We start from the raw sequence: 6,627 nt of genomic DNA on the forward strand, positions 1-6,627 counted from the left end.
CCGGTTAGGTCAGAGTTAGGTCTGGTATTTGCCATCATCTGGCCCATACTTTCGCATTTTTCGCATACTTGTTGGCCAGATCCTGGGCGTTTTCTGGTTTGGATCACGCAGTAATGTGGTACCACACTGAAACAGTGAGTTGATCCTGGACTCAATCTCTATTCTAGTGGATAACACCGGTTAGGTCAGGGTTAGGTTTGGTATTTGCCATCGTCTGCCTCATACTATCGCATTTCTCACAAACTTTTTGGCCAGATCCTGGGCGATTTCTGGGTTGGATCAGGTAGTAGTGTGGTACCGCACTGACACAGAGAAGCAATCCTGGATTCGATCTATATATTAGAGGGTAACACCGGTTAGGTTTGGATTAGGTCTGGTATTTGCCATCATCTGGCTCATACTTTCGCATTTTTCGCATACTTGTTGGCCAGATCCTGGGCGTTTTCTGGTTTGGATCACGTAGTAATGTGGTACCACACTGATACAGTGAGTTGATCCTGGATTCGATCTATATTTTAGAGGATAACTCTGGTTAGGTCAGTGCTAGGTCTGGTATTTGCCATCATGTGGCCCATACTTTCGCATTTTTCGCATACTTGTTGGCCAGATCCTGGGCGTTTTCTGGTTTGGGTCTCGTAGTAATGTGGTACCGCACTGAAACAGAGAAGCAATCCCGGATTCGATCTATATATTAGAGGGTAACACCGGTTAGGTTTGGGTTAGGTCTGGTCTTTGCCATCATCTGGCCCATACTTTCGCATTTTTCGCATACTTGTGGGCCATATCCTGGGCGTTTTTTGGGTTGGATCAGGCAGTAGTCTGGTACCGCACTGAAACAGAGAAGCAATCCCGGATTCGATCTATATATTAGAGGATAACACCGGTTAGGTCAGGGCTAGGTCTGGTCTTTGCCATCATCTGGCTCATTCTTTCGCATTTTTCGCATACTTGTTGGCCAGATCCTGGGCGCTTTCTGGTTTGGGTCTCGTAGTAATGTGGTACCACTCTGAAACAGTGAGTTAAACGTGGATTCAATCTATATTTAAGAGGATAACACTGGCTAGGTCAGTGTTAGGTCTGGTATTTGCATTTCTCACAAACTTTTTGGCCAGATCCTGGGCGATTTCTGGGTTGGATCAGGTAGTAGTGTGGTACCGCACTGACACAGAGAAGCAATCCTGGATTCGATCTATATATTAGAGGATAACACCGGTTAGGTCAGGGTTAGGTCTGGTCTTTGCCATCATCTGGCTCATTCTTTCGCATTTTTCGCATACTTGTTGGCCAGAAACTGGGCGTTTTCTGGGTTGGATCAGGTAGTAGTGTGGTACCGCACTGAACCAGTGAAGTAATCCTGGATTCGATCTATATTTTAGAGGGTAACAACGGTTAGGTTTGGGTTAGGTCTGGTATTTGCCATCATCTGGCTCATGCTTTCGCATTTTTTGCATACTTGTTGGCCAGAACCTGGGCGTTTTCTGGTTTGGATCTCGCAGTAATGTGGTACCAATCTGAAGCAGTGAGTTAAACCTGGATTCAATCAATATTTTAGAGGATAACACCGGTTAGGTCAGGGTCAGTTCTGGTATTTGCCATCATCTGTCTCATACTTTCGCATTTTTCGCATACTTGTTGGCCAGAACCTGGGCGTTTTCTGGTTTGGATCTCGCAGTAATGTGGTACCGCACTGAAACAGCGGGTTTATCTTAGATTCAATCTATATTTTAGAGGATAACACCGGTTAGGTTTGGGTTAGGTCTGGTATTTGCCATCATCTGGCTCATACTTTCGCATTTCTCGCATACTTGTTGGCCAGATCCTGGGCGTTTTCTGGGTTGGATCAGGTAGTAGTGCGGTACCGCACTGCAACAGTGAGTTAAACCTGGATTCAATCTATATTTTAGAGCATAACACCGGTTAGGTCAACGTTAGGTCTGGTATTTGCCCTCATCTGGCTCATACTTTCGCATTTTTCGCATACTTGTTGGCCAGATCCAGGGCGTTTTCTGGGTTGGATCAGGTAGTAGCGCGGTACCGCACTGCTACAGTGAGTTAAGCCTGGATTCAATCTATATTTTAGAGGATAACACCGGTTAGGTCAACGTTAGGTCTGGTATTTGCCATCATCTGGCTCATGCTTTGGCATTTTTCGCATACTTGTTGGCCAGATCCTGGGCGTTTTCTGGTTTGGATCATATAGTAATGTGCTTCCACACTGCAACAGTGAGTTAAACCTGGATTCAACATATATTTTAGAGGATAACACTGGTTAGGTCAGGGTTAGGTCTGGTATTTGCCATCATCTGGCCCATACTTTCGCATTTTTGGCATACTTGTTGGCCAGATCCTGGGCGTTTCCTGGGTTGGGGTTACGTAGTAATGTGGTACCACACTGCAACAGTGAGTTAAACCTGGATTCAATCTATATTTTAGAGGATAACACCGGTTAGGTCAGGGTTAGGTCTGGTATTTGCCATCATCTGGCTCATACTTTCGCATTTCTCGCATACTTGTTGGCCAGATCCTGGGCGTTTTCTGGGTTGGATCAGGTAGTAGTGTCGTTCCACACTGCAACAGTGAGTTAAACCTGGGCCCGATCTATATTTTAAAGGATAACACCGGTTAGGTCGGGGTGAGGTCTGGTATTTCCCATCATCTGGCTCATACTTCCGCATTTTTCGCATACTTGTTGGCCAGATCCTGGGCGTTTTCTGGTTTGCATCACGCAGTAATGTTGTACCACCCTGAAACAGTGAGTTTATCATAGATTCAATCTATATTTTAGAGGATAACACCGGTTATGTCAGGGTTAGGTCTGGTATTTCCCATCGTCTGGCTTATACTTTCGCATTTTTCGCATACTTGTTGGCCAGATCCTGGGCGTTTTCTGGTTTGGATCACGGAGTAGTGTGGTACCGCACAGCAACTGTGAGTTAAACCTGGATTCAATCTATATTTTAGAGGGTAACAACGGTTAGGTTTGGGTTAGGTCTGGTATTTGCCATCATCTGGCTCATGCTTTCGCATTTTTCGCATACTTGTTGCCCAGATCCTGGGCGTTTTCTGGGTTGGATCAGGTAGTAGTGTCGTTCCACACAGCAACAGTGAGTTAAACCTGGGCCCGATCTATATTTTAAAGGATAACACCGGTTAGGTCGGGGTGAGGTCTGGTATTTGCCATCATCTGGCTCATGCTTTGGCTTTTTTCGCATAGTTGATGGCCAGATCCTGGGCATTTTCTGGTTTGGAACACGTAGTAATGTGGTACCACACTGAAACAGTGAGTTAATCCTGGATTCAATCTATATTTTAGAGGATAACACCGGTTAGGTCTGGTATTTGCCATCATCTGGCTCATACTTTCGCATTTTTCGCATACTTGTTTGCCAGATCCTGGGCGTTTTCTGGTTTGGATCACGTAGTATTGTGGTTCCACACTGCAACAGTGAGTTAAACCTGGATAAAATCTATATTTTAGAGGGTAACAACGATTAGGTTTGGGTTAGGTCTGGTATTTGCCATCATCTGGCTCGTGCTTTCGCATTTTTCGCATACTTGTTGGCCAGAACCTGGGCGTTTTCTGGTTTGGATCTCGCAGTAATGTGGTACCACACTGAAACAGTGAGTTTATCTTAGATTCAATCAATATTTTAGTGGATAACACCGGTTAGGTCATGGTTAGGTCTGGTATTTGCCATCATCTGGCTCATACTTGCGCATTTTTCACATACTTGTTGGCCAGATCCTGGGCGTTTTCTGGGTTGGATCAGGTAGTAGTGTGGTACCGCACTGAAACAGTGATGTAATCCTGGATTCGATCTATATTTTAGAGGATAACACCGGTTATGTCAGGTTCAGGTCTGGTATTTGCCATAATCCGGCTCATGCTTTGGCTTTTTTCGCATACTTGATGGGCAGATCCTGGGCGTTTTCTGGTTTGGAAAGCGTAGTAATGTGGTACCACACTGAAACAGTGAGTTGATCCTGGATTCGGTCTATATTTTAGAGGTTAACACCAGTTAGGTCAGGGTTAGGTCTGGTATTTGCCATCATCTGGCTCATACTTTCGCATTATCCGCATACTTGTTGGCCAGATCCTGGGCGTTTTCTGGTTTGGATCACGCAGTAATGTGGTACCACACTGAAACAGTGAGTGGATCCCGGATTCGATATATATATTAGTGGGTAACACCGGTTATGTCAGGGTCAGGTGTGGTATTTGCCATAATCCGGCTCATATTTTCGCATTTTTCGCATACTTGTTTGCCAGATCCTGAGCGTTATCTGGGTTGGATAAGGTAGTAGTGTGGTACCGCATTGAAACAGTGAAGTAATCCTGGATTCGATCTATATATTAAAGGATAACACCGGTTAGGTTTGGGTTATGTCTGGTATTTGCCATCATCTGGCTCATGCTTTCGCATTTTTCGCATACTTGTTGGCCAGAACCTGGGCGCTTTCTGGTTTGGATCTCGCAGTAATGTGGTACCACTCTGAAACAGCGGGTTAAACCTGAATTCGACCAATATTTTAGAGGATAACACCGGTTAGGTCAGGGTTAGGTCTGGGATTTGCCATCATCTGGCTCATACTTTCGCATTTTTCGCATACTTGTTTGCCAGATCCTGGGCGTTTTCTGGGTTGGATCAGGGAGTAGTGTGGTACCGCACTGAAACAGTGAAGTAATCCTGGATTCGATCTATATATTAGAAGGTAACACCGGTTAGGCTTGGATTAGGTCAGGTATTTGCCATCATCTGGCTCATGCATTCGCATTTTTCGCATACTTGTTGGCCAGATCCTGGGCGTTTTCTGGTTTGGATCTCGTAGTAATGTAGAACCACTCTGAAACAGTGAATCAAACCTGGATTCAATCTATATTTTAGAGGATAACACCGGTTAGGTCAGGGTCAGGTCTGGTATTTGCCATCATCTGGCTCATACTTTCGCATTTTTCGCGTACTTGTTGGCCAGGTCCTGGGCGACTTCTGGGTTGGATCAGGTAGTAGTGTGGTACCGCACTGCAACAGTGAGTTAAACCCGGATTCAATCTACATTTTAGAGGATAACACCGGCTAGGTCAGGGTTAGGTCTGGTATTTGCCATCATCTGGCTCATACTTTCGCATTTTTCGCATACTAGTTGCCCAGAAACTGGGCGTTTTCTGGGTTGGATCAGGTAGTAGTGTGGTACCGCACTGAAACAGTGAAGCAATCCTGGATTCGATCTATATATTAGGGGGTAACACCGGTTAGGTTTGGGTTAGGTCTGGTATTTGCCATCATCTGGCTCATACTTCCGCATTTTTCGCATACTTGTTGGCCAGATCCTGGGCGTTTTCTGGGTTGGATCAGGTAGTAGTGTGGTACCGCACTGAAACAGTGAAGTAATCCTGGATTCGATCTATATTTTAGAGGATAACACCGGCTAGGTCAGGGTTAGGTCTGGTATTTGCCATCATCTGGCTCATACTTTCGCATTTTTCGCATACTTGTTGGCCAGATCCTGGGCGTTTTCTGGGTTGGATCAGGTAGTAGTGTGGTACCGCACTGCAACAGTGAGTTAAACCTGGATTCAATCTATATTTTAGAGGATAACACCGGTTAGGTCAGGGTTAGGTCTGGTATTTGCCATCATCTGGCTCATAGTTTCGCATTATTCGCATACTTATTGGCCAGATCCTGGGCGTTTTCTGGTTTGGATCACGTAGTAATGTGGTTCCACACTGCAACAGTGAGTTAAACCTGGATACAATGTATAGTTTAGACGATAACACCGGTTAGGTCAGGGTTAGGTCTGGTACTTGCCATCATCTGGCTCATACTTTCGCATTTTTCAAATACTTGTTGGCCAGATCCTGGGCGTTTTCTGGGTTGGGGTCACGTAGTAATGTGGTACCACACTGCAACAGTGAGCTAATCCTGGTTTCGATGTATATTTTAGAGGATAACACCGGTTAGGTCAGGGTTAGGTCTGGTATTTGCCATCATCTGGCTCATACTTTCGCATTTTTCGCATACTTGTTGGCCAGATCCTGGGCGTTTTCTGGGTTGGATCAGGTAGTAGTGTGGTACCGCACTGCAACAGTGAGTTAAACCTGGATTCAATCTATATTTTAGAGGATAACACCGGTTAGGTTAGGGTTAGGTCTGGTATTTGCCATCATCTGGCTCATACTTTCGCATTTTTCGCATACTTGTTGGCCAGATCCTGGGCGTTTTCTGGGTTGGGGTCACGTAGTAATGTGGTACCACACTGCAACAGTGAGCTAATCCTGGTTTCGATCTATATTTTAGAGGATAACACCGGTTAGGTCAGAGTCAGGTCTGGTATTTGCCATGATCCGGCTCATATTTTCGCATTTTTCGCATACTTGTTGGCCAGATCCTGGGCAGTTTCTGGTTTGGAACACGTAGTAATGTGGTATCACACTGAAACAGTGAGTTAATCCTGGATTCAATCTATATTTTAGAGGATAACACCGGTTAGGTCAGGGTTAGGTCTGGTATTTGCCATCATCTGGCTTATACTTTCGCATTTTTCGCATACTTATTGGCCAGATCCAGGGCGTTTTCTGGTTTGGATCACGTAGTAATGTGGTACCATACTGAAACAGTGAGCTAATCC

The sequence above is a fragment of the Colletes latitarsis genome, unplaced genomic scaffold (genome assembly GCF_051014445.1).
Source record: "Colletes latitarsis isolate SP2378_abdomen unplaced genomic scaffold, iyColLati1 scaffold0021, whole genome shotgun sequence".
NCBI classification, from domain to species: Eukaryota; Metazoa; Arthropoda; class Insecta; order Hymenoptera; family Colletidae; genus Colletes; species Colletes latitarsis.